The sequence below is a fragment of the Grampus griseus genome, assembly GCF_964374135.1.
Source record: "Grampus griseus genome assembly, chromosome: 8".
In the NCBI taxonomy this organism is placed as follows: Eukaryota; Metazoa; Chordata; class Mammalia; order Artiodactyla; family Delphinidae; genus Grampus; species Grampus griseus.
In genome coordinates this window covers 79,820,470-79,836,138 of record NC_139002.1, presented here as the reverse complement: position 1 = coordinate 79,836,138, position 15,669 = coordinate 79,820,470, and the positions used below count along the sequence as shown (strand labels likewise).

Below are 15,669 nucleotides of genomic sequence, written 5' to 3'. Positions count from 1 at the left end.
CTGCAGTGAACAAGTCCTTGATTATGCTATAAATCCAAATTCAAATCTAATTTTTAATTCTAAAGAAATGCAGTTGGAAGAGGATGATAGAGACTATTTTGAAGGTGAGTCAAAAACGGGCTTGTCATGATTGCCTTTAGGAGAAGTCTGAATAGACTTCACAAAGCTTATTTCCAGACTCTAGCTCCAGGCTGGACATGATTTACTCCACAACATGATTTGCAGCTTTGTTTATGCCACCTAATGACCCACGCTTTGTTTCTCATTTTTTTCACCTACTCCTCATTGGACCCTTATCGCTAATGACCCCAAATGTCAAACAGATGGAGGGAGAAGAGCCAGCCCATCTAGATGTTTGTCATATAACAAGTCACTTAAATATGCCTGTTAGGTATTGAATCTTAATTTAGGGCATGTGCTTGTCTGAAACTGGGATGCTTTTCAATCTGACCATGTTCAGAGTAGGTGCTCAGCAAATATTTGTTGATAGAAGTATTAAACAAATGATCATGAGATAAGTGAGCCTATCAATTTAATAATGACCATATGTTTTGAACTATGGCTGTAAGAGGACTCAATGGTATAGATTTGAGACACGATTCATTAGGGTGGTTAAGACTCTTCAACAGAATTTACATAACATGTAGCTAAAGATGATTTAGACTGAGCAAATATTCTCATTTACTGATGAACTTTTCCTGCAAAATTTTGTTCACAACAAACAACTCTTGATTTGTTGGGAGTGAGTCTAAGTCACAGCTTATCTTATCTTTAGCATGCTATTGCAGCTCTGTAATGATCAGCAAATAAAACAATGTAAGGAGCTATAAAAGGAAAGTATGACATATTTGGTTACATAAAAAAGTGTACGTAAAAATTATTATATAGTTGATAAGGGGCTAATATCCAAAACATATAAAGAACGCATACAACTCAATAGCAAAAAAGTAAACCACCTGATTAAAAAATGGGCAGATCTAAATAGACATTGTTCTAAAGAAGACATATAAAATGGTCAACAGGTACATGAAAAGATACTCTACATCCTTAATCATCAGAAAAATGCAAATCAAAACCATAACGAGATATCATCTCGTTAGAATGGCTATCATCAAGAAGACTAGAAATATATATATTTCTAGTATATTCTAGTATATATTTCTAACATATATCATGTTAGAATGGCTATCATCAAGAAGACTAGAAATAACAAGTGTTGGGCAAGGATGTGGAGAAAGGAGAAAACTTGTGGGCTGTTAGTAGGAATGTAATTTGGTGTAGCCACTGTGGAAAACAGTATGGAGATTCCTCAAAAAATTAAAAATAGGACTCCCATATGATCCAGCAATTCCACTTCTGGGTATTTACCCAAAGAAAGCAAAAACACTAATTTGAAAATATATATGCACCCACATATTCATTGCAGCAGTATTTACAACAGCCAAGATATGGAGACTAAGAGTCCATCAATGGATAAAAGAATAAAGAAATTGTGATATGCACATACAATGGAATATTATTCAGCCACAAAAAGAATGAAATTTTGCCACTTACAGCAACATGGATGGACCTCGAGGGCATTATACTAAGTGAAATAAGTCAGAGAAAAATATGCTCTCTCTTATATGTGGAATCTAAAAATATTTTTTTTTTAATTTAAACAACTAAGCTCATATAATAGATTGGTGGTTGCCAGAGGCAGAGGATGGTGGGTGGAAGAAATGAACGAACTGCTGTTGTTGTTTTTAGTTTAAATAAATTGACTTAAAATTTATTATAGTTGTAATTAAATAAATTAGGACAATATTTACAGCACATTTTGATAAGAAATGCTGCATATTCTTCGTGTGTATTGTGTTCATAGAACTCAGTAAGAAAAACACTGTCACACAAGAAGATAAATGAGCAAGTGACATGAATAGGCAGTTTTCAGTAGAGAAAATTATAGACCTGTTTAACATATAAAGTATGCAACCTTGCAAGTAATGAAAAGCCAAAAATTAAAATAACAATGAAATAATGTTTGTCTTAATACCTTAGTATAAAATAATTATAGTTCTTAATGCTTTAATGTCACAGAAAAACAAGTATACTCACATACTGAAAGTGGGATATTAATGGGTTTGACTTTTCTGTAAAGCAATATGGTTATTTTTATCAGGAGATTCAAAGGTTTTCATATCCTTGGACCTAGTAATTTTGTTCTTAGAATATATATCAGCAACATAAACAGAAATGCACAGAGAGATTTATGAGCAAAGATGTTCATCACTGCATTGTGTCCAAGAATAGGCACCTAGAAACAAGCAAGACATCCAAAAGAGAAAAAGTTAAATACATGGCACACCGTATGTTGGAACTATTTTGCCTTTTCTGAAAAGTAAATTTAAAGATTTTTTAATAAAATGGGAAACAATCATGATACCATAATCTATTTATATATTTATATAGAGTATGGTATCATGATTGTTTCCCATTTTATCAAAATGTTTAATAAAGAAAACAACAACAAAAGGAACAACACAAAGTCAAGATGGTGATATGACGAAAGGTGGCATGTTTATTTCTATGGAGGGATTGTAGGCAATGCTATGTTCTTCTTTAATTTGGTGTGCTTTCTTCACATTTTCTACAATAGGAGATAGTATGAATTTTGGGAAGAAAAAGAGAAACAAAGAAAGGAAAATAGAATATAGAGGTAGAAAAACTTGAGCTGCATTCTGAAAGCACTTGCCTCCTGTAGCTCCTGACTTCTCATTCTTTAGGCAGAAGGCTTCCCTGACATCCTCATCCTGGGTCTGCAGCCTGCAGACTCTCCCATGCATTTGACTCCTAAACCACTTGGCTCTGGAGCCAGATACCCAAGCCCTGTGGATTCGGGAGCCTCTGGTAGATTCATTCCACTGTCAAAATAAAACACAGCATGTTCCATTACTGTAGACTTTGAGGTTAAATTCCTAAATTTTCATGGATTGGAATTTTTGTTGGGCTGGAGGGCAAGGTGAGGGATGATGCAATTCCTATGTGTTGTAGAGTATTATTTTGTGATAAAGCCTCTCTACGCTAGGCTAGATGAAGAGCTTCTAACCACAAATCTTAAAATCCAGTAATTAGAGTCAAGATAAATAATCCAAGAACTGGATTTTCTTTTCTTTCTCACTTTCTGGTCTTTTGCATATTTATTAAGACTGCTGCTTTCCAGATTTTTCCTCACACCATTACCTAAATGGAAGGGATTTCTGTTAGGTAGCTTCATAGCCTAATTGTATCCTGTAATGTACACGAGAAAATGTTAAAATCCATAACGTTATATACCATATATTTTTTCTCTTTCATTTCTTTTGATATAAATGAAGGTTTCTTTCAGGAATGTTTAAGCCAAGTTTGAAGATGTGTAGCTGTCTAGAAAATGTGGTGTTGTAAAGAAAATGGGGGAAAAGTTATAATTTCTCATTTTCAAATATGAAAAATAAAGAGAACATGTTTTAATGAAATTTAACAGCAAAATTTGTCTTGGTTTTAACACTAATTATGGAAAATACCCTTTGAAGCTTTTTATTTTTCAATGTTGTGAAATAAAAAAAGAAAGTTTGGATTTTAAGAAAGTTTAAAAATAAAGTGTGTACTGCCAGGGAGGTCTGTCAAGTATCCAAGTAACATGATGTTTAGAAAGACTCTTAACAGTATAAAAAGATAGAGCATCCTTTTTCCTTTCCCCTAAGTAGACTAGTGTCTGGTACAAACTGACAGCAAATTATAATTTATGAATAGTGGAAAAACTTGTGACTTATAATAACCCTGTTGTGACAGCACAGTAATATAATAGGGCTGATGATGTTTAATACAGAGAGAGCACAAAATAAAAACGTTCTCAGGTCTTCCCTGGTGGGGCAGTGGTTGGGAATCTGCCTACTAATGCAGGGGACATGGGTTCGAGCCCCGGTCTGGGAGGATCCCACATGCTGCGGAGCAGCTGAGCCTGTGCACCACAACTACTGAGCCCGCACTCTAGAGCCCGTGCTCAGGAGAGGCCACCGCAATGAGAGGCTCGCGCACCACAATGAAGAGTGGCCCCTCTCGCCACAGCTGGAGGAAGCCCGAGCGCAGCAACAAAGACCCAACTCAGCCAATAAATAAATAAATAAATAAAAATGTTCTCATTGTTTTCTTAGAGATTTTTATTAGCATTAAGGATACTGAGCCACTTCACTATGGGGTATGTCACTGGAGTGCATGTATGTTTGGGTAAGATGAGAAAGAGACTTTCTGCCTAGGAAAAGCCATCTTCCTTTTTTCTCCTCCCAAGTGGTTTATTGATAATGGCTTTATCTCAAAAGCAGGAGCCAAGGAAAAGGACAAAATGATCCCCAGAGAAGAAAAATATTCCTTAGGAATTACAGAAACAAGTTTAAAAATAACTAAAAGTGATTTGTCATTAAAAATTTGCTTTCCACTTGTAGAATTGTTTTTAAAATTTTCAATTAGAGGAAAATATTTCTTATTTTTAACCTCTCGGGCCCTCCTTGGCTCAGGTACGACTGCATTCCAAAGCTGCTTGAAGAGAAGGGATTAGCTTTGGAACAGCGAATTCACTGTGGTTTGTATCTGTGGATGTGGAGGTCCAACAGCTGACAGGAAAGAGAAAAAGTAAGCACTCAAATGTTAAGCCTATATGAAACCAAACATTAGGCTATTGGATACATTTTGGATGTTTGGTAATATGTAGGCAAAATACTTCTGTGTTTTGCTCTTACTCTAGATATTTCAATATATTGGGAATCTGGACTTAGAATCCTAAACACGTAGAGATTTATAGATATTTTAATTTGAGGAAGAAAGACTGTTGATTGAAAAATGCCATCCTAAATAACCAAAACCATAATATGATCAGACTATGTAAACTCAGATATTATAGGGAAACTTAACACACTAAAAAAATATCACATTGATCTGTGCTTCTGGCCAAGATGGTGTAAAAGAGTTTGAATGCATCCTCCAACTTGAAAATAACTAAAACACCAGACATAATACATTAAATAACAGTTTTCAAGACATGGGGCATTGGGCAATGGAGGAGAGTGACCCCTGAGAGAGAGGAAACCAAACATGAGTAGGGAGGGAAACCAAGCTGGGTCTTGAAGTCCAGGGAGGCTAGGTTGGCTAGAGTTCACAGAGTAGAGTCATGGAGAAGATAGAACTGTATGCAGTATGAGCACCAGAAATAAGTAGAGGATCTCCTTGGAGTCTTCAGCGGAGTGTTAATAAGCACGGGCATGTGAGAAAACTACCAGAAGTGGAGAAAGAACCATCCAAAAGAATTAGAGGGCATAATCTCTACAGCTCACACAGAGCTGGAAAGAGGTCTGGTTCCATCCAGGCAGAGTAGAACATTTCATAATTCACTGAATGTTGGGTAGATTACTCAAGAGAATTTTGCCTCAGTAGTGGGGAAATGTTAGTCATATCCTAAATGCTGCTCTGTAGGCTAAGAAAGTTCACAAACCAAACCTCTAAAGATCAAAACTGTTTCCAGGTAACACACCCAATACCAGAACAAAACTCAAGAATATTCATAAGAACATAAAGACAGCCAACACCCAACAAGGTAAAACCACTCATGTCTAGCATTAATTAAAAATTACTGGGGGGCTTCCCTGGTGGCACAGTGGTTGAGAGTCCACCTGCCGATGCAGGGGACACGGGTTCGTGCCCTGGTCGGGGAAGATACCACGTGCCGCAGAGCGGCTGGGCCCGTGAGCCATGGCCTCTGAGCCTGCGCGTCCGGAGCCTGTGCTCCGCAACGGGAGACGTCACAACAGTGAGAGGCCCGCGTACTGCAAAAAAAAAAAAAAAAAAAAAAATTACTGGTTATACAAACTTACCAGGCACTCCTCATCTAGGGAAACAGAGCCCATGATGAGGAGGAAAATCAATCACAACTGACCCAGAAATGGCACCAATAATTGAATTAGTAGACAAGGACATGAAAACAGCTGTATAACTGCTTTCCATTTATTCAAAAAGCTAGAGGAAAGGCTGATGATATTAAGGAGAGGTGTAGAAAGTATAAAAAAGAACCAAATCACTTATAGATATGAAAATTAAAACATCTGACGTGTAAAAATACAGAGTGGATTAAGGTAGATAACACATGCAGGAAAAAAGATTAGCAAGCTTGAAGACATAAAAAATCCAAAATATAAGTGTATTTATATATTTATAAAAATATATAAATATAAAACAGAAATACAAAAGATCAAAAAAGTATGAAGACAGCATCAGTGAGCTGTGGAATGCCTTGGATCAGACTTATGCATATGTAATTGCAGTTCCTGCAGGAGAAGAGGGGGAATAAATGAAAGAGTATTTGAAGATATAATGGCCAATATTTTTCCAAATTTGCTGAAAACTATAAACCCACAGATCCAAAAAGCTCAAGAAAGCCAATAAAAGAATCATGAACCAAACTGCTTAAAACTAGTGATAAAGACAAAATGTAAAAATCAGCTAGAGAAAAAAGGACAAATTTTGAACAGAGGAACAAAGATGTGGATAGCATCTTTGCTATTTACAAATTTGCTATTTGCTATTTACAAATTTCCCTTGTAAATAATGCAACCTAGAAGACAGTAGAGCAACATCTTTAAAGTACTGAAAACAAAACAAAACAAAAAAACCAAACCAAAACAAAAAAATACCCAAACCTGTCAACAAAGAATTCTTATCCAGCACAAATATGTTTCAAAATAAAGCCATGGAAGAGGCAGCCTGGACATAGGATCACTCTTGCTAAGATGGTATAAGTCATCGGACTTACAAATAGACCACAAGGTAAATCCGGCAGTAGGATGTTGCTAGAGTGAGATGCCAGACATGGTAAGGACACTAGAAGCTGTAGTCAGCATAAGGTCGACCATTTGCCTAAGCATCCTTACTCTCTCTTTGTATGCTACAGTAGCATGAAAAATTCTGAGGGTCTTTCTGTCTTCCAGTACCTCCAGATGCAACTACCATACCTACCACCATATCTACTACAGCTCTTTGCAAGTGTGGGATATTTCTATAAGATGCTTATCATTTTTCTGGGCTGCACCCAAGAAAAAATATTCAGGAATTTTCTACTTTGGGGTTTATGTTTTTATTAGAAGTTCTATTGTTTTCCCCTATTCCCATCCCAGGGCTCTATTCTTGGAGTGGAATATGTGTACCACATTCTGCCTAACTCTTCCACTTTCTTTGAAAAATTTCTGTCTATCTCCTCCAGCCCTTAGAAGTTCTATGTATTCTCTCTGCAGTAGGAAATTCTGGCTAGCTAATTATGCCTGCAAATCTTTTGTTTATGCCAGGATTCAAACTGCTAGGAGCTTAAATTCACGAATTAAGTTCTTTATGTTTATTAGCATCTCTCCCATTGCAACTCTTCACAAATAGAGTCTAGGGGACAAATACCTCACGCACTCAAGTTATCAACCCATTAGTTTTGCCAATATTTTCTCCTGTCATATTGCTTATGTTTAACTTTCTGTTACTCTGTTATTAGCCAGCTGAGAGTCTGAATGCTACTGTGTATGTGTGTGTGTGTGTGTGTGTGTTGTGTATGGGTGCACACCTACAATGAGTAACTGAAGGGGAAGGAGGGTAACACTCAAGACAAATTTATATGATGGGCAATCCTTTCTCAAGGGCTGTCCCTGGTTATGACCTTCAGAACCCTCTCTAGTGCTTTCCATGGTCTAGAGACTATTATTCATGTTGGGTGATCACAGTCCTGGCAGGAAGTTCACTGGGGAAATATCTATTGAATCACTTTTTGGACTAAACAGACAAATCAGTCAAAACTGTTAACCTGAGTGTTAACAGCATGCATTTGAGGCTTGCAGAAGTATTACCAAAAGCTCCCCAGGAGAAAAGTCACAGATTACCAAATAGTACTTGAGATGAAAAAAATAAGTAAATGGCTGAAGTTTTAATACAGTTATTATTTATGTTATCATGAGGCTCTTTGTTGTTGTTGTTGTTGTTGTTTTGGCTGCGCGGCATATGGGAGCTTAGTTCCTTAGCTCCCCGACCAGGGATCGAACCTGTACCCCCTGTACTGGAAGCACAGAGTCCTAACCACTGGAGCGTCAGGGAAGTCCCTGAATTTTTAATTTTGTCTAATTGCTTGGTCATTGTTTTACATATTGTAAATTGGACCCTGATAGGTATAGTGCAACATTGAAAATGTAAAGTGGCTATTTTTCTATCAATAAATATTTTTGAGAGAAATGTTGCTAACATTATGAAGATATAACTATACTGTAGTAGCTAATCCTTTCCATATTTCATCCATTCCAAAATGTTATCAACTTTGAGATGCCTTATTGCTTTGTGTACCAAAAGAAAAAAATGCTGTCTATTACACTATAACATAATGCTATTGTAGAATTTTTAAAAAAATTTTTATTGAAAGAGCCCTTTTAGACTTATGTAAACATAGACCTTAATCATTTATCACTTTTGGGCATACATTAAAAGGAAAATATAAGAGAAATTAATTTGTCCTTCCTCCCTCCCTCTTCCTTTTTTTTTCCCTTCCTTCTTTTTGTCTTCATTGATAATGTATCTCTGGAATTTAAATTCAAAGTTAGAAGGAAATTTTTCATGAATTCTTGTTTAATACCTTATCACTTGTCCTGTGTAAAATAAGAATTGGTCTTATCAGCCTCTCATTTCTTTAAGATTCCTTTAGCTCTTTCAGATATCAGTTTCTCCTGTCTTTAGTTCTGTTGCTTGTTGTGTGATAGACAATCTTTTTGTAGATATGCAGGCAAGAAAATGTTAACAGCTTCATTTACTTGTGGGTATTTTACCTTCTTAGGTCCTGTTAAACACTTGATTGTTGCTTTGCAAGAAAATATGGAATTTTGGTGATTTCTCAACAATGATATTTGTGTACCTAATATATCAATACTCAAATATCTCAATGTCCCAAACGTCTCAATACTCTTTTCCTGGGATCTCGAAGATACATAATAACTTTTGTTTCAACATGGAATCATAGCATAATCTTTTAAAAGACATCTAAAATGCCAGTTACACTTAGCACATATGGAAACAGCTATGTACATACAATTGTGCATAATTGTGCACAACTGCAACAATTGTGCAAAAGTGACAAAGATGTACTCATCTGTTATTGAAATCATGCAAGCACAGAGAATGACACATACCTCATTAATTCTACCTGGCCAACAGGGATTATAAACTATCTTGTTTGGGACTGGTCTCTGCCTATCCATAATGATACTATCATTACTGGAATAGGGCCCCTTTCAGGGCCTGAGAGTTTGCTCTTGTCTAACCCTCGGTAATGAATTGTCCAAGGAGACACATGTGGTGAGAGAGCAAAAGACTTTATTGGGAAGGGGGGCCCTGGCAGAGAGCAGCAGGGTAAGGGAAGCCAGGAGAGCTGCTCTGACACATGGCTTGCAGTCTCAGGTTTTAAGGTCATGGGGTTAGCTTTCCGGGTTGTCTCTGGCCAGTCATCTTGCTTGTGTCATATTTGGTCGGACTCAGGTCCCTCCTGGTGGTGCATGCATCTCTCTGCCAAGAGTCTAGTGCAAGAGCTTCTGGGAGGTTGGCCCATATTATGGGCTGGCATCTCCTCCCTCCTTTCAACCCCTCACGAATTCTCTCATGGCGCCAGCACTGTGTTCCTTATGGGACCTCCTGTTGTGAGGTAACTCATACAAGCCATTGTTATCGTGTCTGGCCAAAGCGGGAGGTTTTGATCAATGGTTCACTAAAGCTATCAGCTAAAAATGCCTGGGAGTACACACCTACCATAGTAGACTACTAGTGGTGAGGCTCCACAGACATTTCACTAACCAGACCCAGTGTATGGTTGGTCTGACCCTTGTGATTCTTATTATGATTGCAAGACACACCTCAACAACATCCATCAGGGAACTTTGAAAAAAACAAGGTTCATTACTCACAAGTCCTAGAGGGTACATGGTGCACCCAGGACCACACAGAACGGTAGGTGAGCGGGGCAGAGAGAGAGTGACAGAGACAGTGAGAGAGAGGAATTGTGGCTCTGCCTTTATTGGGATCAAGGGTGGTGTGCTTAGACTTTTGAGGTTTCACTCTTTATTGGTGAATTTAAAACATAAGAGTGGGAATTAAAGCACAGGAAGGGAAAGCAGGGTCAGTCAGTCAGTTATCTAGGTCAACTAGGGCTTTCTAAAAGGGAAACTTCATGGGTGGAGCCGCCTGGCACTTTATCCAGTTGTGTAGCTGGCAATGTGTTTATTATAGATGGATGTCTTTGAAATGGATGCCTTGCAATTAAAAGCTTAATGTCAGGCACTTACATTACAATCAAGAAAAGCAATTGTCAGACACTTACACTACACATCTATTAGAAAACACTTCCTAATTTCGGAGATGTTAAAATGCTACAAAAAAAGTGCATCTTAGAATCAAAAAAGTGCAACATTGATAGCATATATCATTGGCTAAGTGCTTTGCATACTTTACTTAATCCTTACAATGGGCATAGGAAATCAGGATTATTATTTTTCATCTCTACCTTTCAGGTGAGGAAATTGAGGCTCATAAAGGTGAACAACTTGCCCAGGGTCATATAACTAGTAAATTGAGGAGCTGAGATTTTCACACAAATCTGTCTGATACAAGTACCAACACTCTTTACCATTATTCTAACTTTCCTTTGGGGGCTGGAATGAGTGAGTCCAAAGCAGCCTCAAAGTTTGTGTGACTCTCCAAAAACACTTTGACATTATCTTTGTTCTAAATTATCTGCTTGCTCTCAAAGTAAATTTTCTTGTATAGTTTAGAATAGGTGTGTTCACTATACATTTATAGAGTGTATGAGAGCTATTTTAATCTGTTATGAGTATGGAATGTCCATAATATGCCAAAATTATGTAATAGGAAAAAAGAACTTTTTGAGAAAAGACTTGTAATGGGAACTTATTTTTATGAAGGATGCATGGAAAAATCCAGGTATTTCTGACACCCTGGGTGTCCAATGGTGTTGTCCATTACCGTTATATTAAAATATATCAAATGCTGCTTAAAAGCTACTACTTAACAGTCAACAAGTATAGACTGTTTTGTAATCAATCTTACCTTGAATATACTTTTTCTGTCTGTCCGTTATATTAAAGGCAATGAACATAGATTCCCATGCTCAAAAGAGAGTGAATTAGGCAAAGGAGAAGGGCTGAGTGAAAAGGAAAGACACATTTGGACCACTGGTTCCTTATTGTGAAGATACTAATACAGTAGTAGGTACATAAGGACTCTTGAGAGGATGAAATAAGAAAATATTTATAAAGCATTTAGCATTGCAATTAGCACATGGTAAGCTCTCAATAATTTTGGCTATTATTATTACCCTAAATTCTAATAACAAGAATTTTTCTCTATTAAATTCAGTAAAGCTACTGGAATTTTGAAGAAAAAAAGTGGCCCACAAACAGTTTTATTTTTCTTAAATTATCCCTTGTGCCAAAATGTTGCTCACTAACGGTCAAGCATTGTCATCACCTAGTAATTGTTACAGATACAGAATTTCAGAACCCTCCCTAGACTCACTGAAGTAGAATCTGCATTTTATCAAGGTTTTTGGTAATTGCGATACACACTGGCTTTGGAGAAGCTTAAACTCGGTGGAGGGGTCATGACAGGTGCTTGTGACTGAACAGATTTATTTTCATTCCTATTCATGCTTCAGGTTTTGGCATATTATCGAATTTGCTATCCTATTCAACTTCTCAGTTTTCCATAATTAATTTTCAGAAAAAAAAGAGAACAAAACAGAGTAGCAGAATCTAGAATGGACTAAGTTGTCATCCATTTCATCGTGTCAAGTTCCAACCATGTGTCATCCATATGTGTGCTTTGTCTCATTAAATCTATTTAATCCATATAACAACTATCCCAGGTAGGAATTATTATCTTCATATCACAGGAAATAAAACTGTCTCCCTGAAATGACAAATGTTTTAAAAGGACACTGAGCCAATAGGTGGAAGAGCTGGATTTGAACCCAGGGTTTTTTTGTGGTTTTTTTCAAAATTATATGATATTTTTTCCCTGATGCATCAGTGTGTCATTACTCAGTTGCATTACATTTCTGCTCTGTAGTTAAGTAACCAAAGAGGTGGCTTTTCCTCTTTTCCAATAGATTGGAAACACAGTATTTCTATCTCCTCAAGAGTATTTATGCTGACACATTAGTCCCCTCCCCCTCTTTTTTATTGGGTGCACATTTAAAATGGTGCACATTTTGCAATTGAGAATTATTGAGCCAACATATGGTTTCAGTTGAACAATTCCAATATATCATTGTGAAAAAAAGAGGGAAAAATAAAACACAAACTAACCTTTGTACTTTTGCAAATGTGTTTTAATAAAAATCTATAAAGTGAAAGCTCTAGAGTTAAGTAGAGACCCATTTATATTTGTTTATTTTTACCTTCCGTGTCGATCACACCTAACAAGCAGAGAGCTTTAGGACACAGCTTTCATTCAGCTGCTTTTATGATTTCCCCGAAGTTTGGGGCACCATTTACCAGAATTTCAGACTATAGCTTACTGTGTCTGCCTATGGCCATGTGGTGGCTTAGGAGCTGCCAGCTTGAGTTGGATCTTTGTTCCAGAAAAGATTGTAAGGATTTCACACACTGATCTGATTTTAATGAAAGAGAGATTCATATCCCTGAGTCCTTCTTGCCTCTGAAATGCTTCAGATTAGGAATCACTGAATTTCAATTAAATTGTTGTTATCTGCACCTAAACCAGTTTGGTGAAACCTGCTGTGTTAATTTGGAGGCAATGGTTGGGGTAGGTTATGGGAGAATTCTAACTCTTCAGAAAGATTTGGCACAAAGTAGAGGAGTCTCTGCATGTGACTACAATGAAAACCATTACTGTCATAATTTATGTAGGGATCCCAGTATATTCATATACACTATGTCATTTCATCTTCATTATGGATCATTTCAGATAAATATTATAATATATTAATATAGAGGTGTGGGCAGTTCATTTCAGGGAAGTTGTGACTTGCCTTAGTCATGGTTGGTAACTGATGCTATAGATCATATATGACACTCTTTTCGAGGCTTTGCTTGGCTTTTGTGACATCAAAGTCTCCTTGTTCTTTTCCTCTTCGACCTGTCACACTCAATGACCTTCTCATATTCATTTTCCTCTTGTGGACTGGGTCTCCATAAATTGAGATACCTAAGGTATGTTCCTCTAGTGATTTTTCCCTCTCTATTTTCTTTGTAGAAGATCTCATTTCTTCACATGTCATTAAATATCATCCGTATTCTGATGACTCTCAAATTTGAGCAGAAGAGATTTGTCACTTCCATTCCACGGTAGATAAAACAGTTGTGAATTCTTCATAGTCTCCCTCTCTCTCTCATACACAGGTTTGAAAATAAAGAACTCCAAAATGATAGCGTTGCAAGATGGAAGAAGTCTGGATTCCTGGGTCACCACTGGAAGAGAGCACAAGGAGACTTGTGGGACCCATGTTAGACTGAGCCATGAAGAGCAAGTAAACCTGTATTGTGTTAAGTCCTTGATATTTCAGGGTTCATTGCTACTACATCATAGTTTATCTTGACTAGGGATTGGCAAACTTTTTCTGTAAAGAGTCAGATAGTAAATATTGATACTTTAAACTTTGTTGGTCAAGAGGCCAAATTAAAGATATTGTAGGTACTTATAACAATAGAGGAGACAAATTTCCCTAAATTTTTATTGAGGAAATAAAAAATGTAATAATATTATTATTATATTATATTATATTAGAACTACTATACTCCTTTTTGTAATATGGATCCACTAATGAGATAAATAGAATTCTATTTTGAGGGGGGATAATATTTTGCCTAATTGTAAAATAGGCAAAAGTACATCTCATCTTTGAAAATGTCTTTTCACAAAGATAGATACTACCAAATACTGATATCAATCCATGTGTCTATGATTTTAGTTGAGCATATTCATTGCTTGGAAGGTATTGATAGGATTCCATTAGATTCTTCTCCTGATAGTTGCTTTTGAGCATGTGAAAACATTGCAAGTTAATCACTTTAAATTGAAGCTTAGGTGGACTCTCTTGGATAACACAGTTAAATGGATTTTGAAGTTTGAACATCTCTTTTGTACTTGCATTGAAATACGATAAAGGCTCTTGGAACTCTACTTTGAACATAGAAAATATAGCTATTGCAAATTTGTGTCAGAATGGAGATCTCAGTTTTTGTTTTGACAGCACAGGAAGTATGTAAAGCAGATTGACATTACTATAATTTAAACATTATTGCCATTGAAATAACTATTACAAGTATCTTGAATAAACATTGTTTTGCCTCATAATTTTAGGTTGAACTCATAAATAAACATTGTCAAGTCCACAGCAAAAAGTAATTTTCAAAGTTGTTCAGTGTCTGATAATAGTGTTTGGGGTTCATTTTGTTCAGAAAAATTCCAATCTTGGTTGTGAGCTCCAAAAAATAGCAATAAAATGTTACTAGTGCTAAGTCACTAAACTGCTGTGTGGTGGACTAAGTCATAACATTCAGCTGCAATTCACAGCTTCGATTCATAAATTCCCAGAATTGGCAATGATTAAGTCCATGAGAGCAAGCAAAGCTCACCATTGACACTACTGGAATAATATCACATGATAACTGAAAATTTTCTGCAAATATCTGCTGATGAATAATACAGCAAATAACCATAGGCTATAAAAACTATACTTCTCACAAGCTTTGCAAATTTGCTCAGCTGTGATTTTCTGCTCCATCCACATTTTTACCGTTATTAGTTGTAACACATCTTAGAAGATTCCACTTCATGTTATATTGAATTATGTTTTCTCAACTTTGAAACTATTCCTGCCTGTAGTTATTCCACACAGATCACTTAGGCTGAATCTTCAGTCACTTCAAACTCAGCATTAACTCCTTGAATAAACAACAGCTGAGCAGTATTGGTAACATCTGTTGAATCATTAAGAACCATGGAAACACTCACAATCATTTGTTTTGTTTTAAATTGAATATTGATATTGCCCCTAATGTTCTCAACTCTTTGAGCAACTATTTTATCTGAAAGGCTAATAGTCTTAAGCAAGTTTTGTCTGAACACATTTCTTTGGCTGCTGCAATCATGCATGATTTATTTAACTCACCAACTACTGTTTGGCTGGGTAACAAATGAGCCACTTAGAAATTTACTTTGGTTGTAACCTTACTTTTATTTATGTTTGTGTGAAGAAATTCTGCTGTGATGAGATATTCAGTTTTAAACTTTCTAGTAATTTTTCAGACTGTTGCTTTCCTGTGAATTGGGAATATTGTGATAAAGGCTTAATCTGGTAATGTCATCACATATTGTATTCTAAACTATAGTGTCATTGCATGATGAACACAATGCTGTGCTATCTAATTCAATAATAAAATCATCTACACTTCACCGTGCCTTAAAAACATGCCATTCAAAGTCCACTTTTTCTCTTTTACTGACATGATGGGATGCACTAGCAAGAAAAGTTACATAAAATAAAATTGTATGACAATGTGTGTAACACTTGACATACTGTTGAATAGTAACTATGAATTGTGATTTATAGTG

At 36.4% G+C, this 15,669-nt stretch overlaps 1 long non-coding RNA gene across 1 annotated transcript in view; it reads left to right on the top strand.

The window, feature by feature from the left end:
* LOC309825829 overlaps positions 1 to 15,396 on the top strand; it is a 33,709-nt gene extending 18,313 nt beyond the window's left edge. Inside the window, exon 3 of the long non-coding RNA XR_014297066.1 lies at positions 13,455 to 15,396. This is a non-coding gene — a long non-coding RNA (uncharacterized lncRNA). The remainder of the gene's footprint in view (positions 1 to 13,454) is intronic.
* The last annotated feature ends 273 nt before the right edge of the window (positions 15,397 to 15,669 follow it).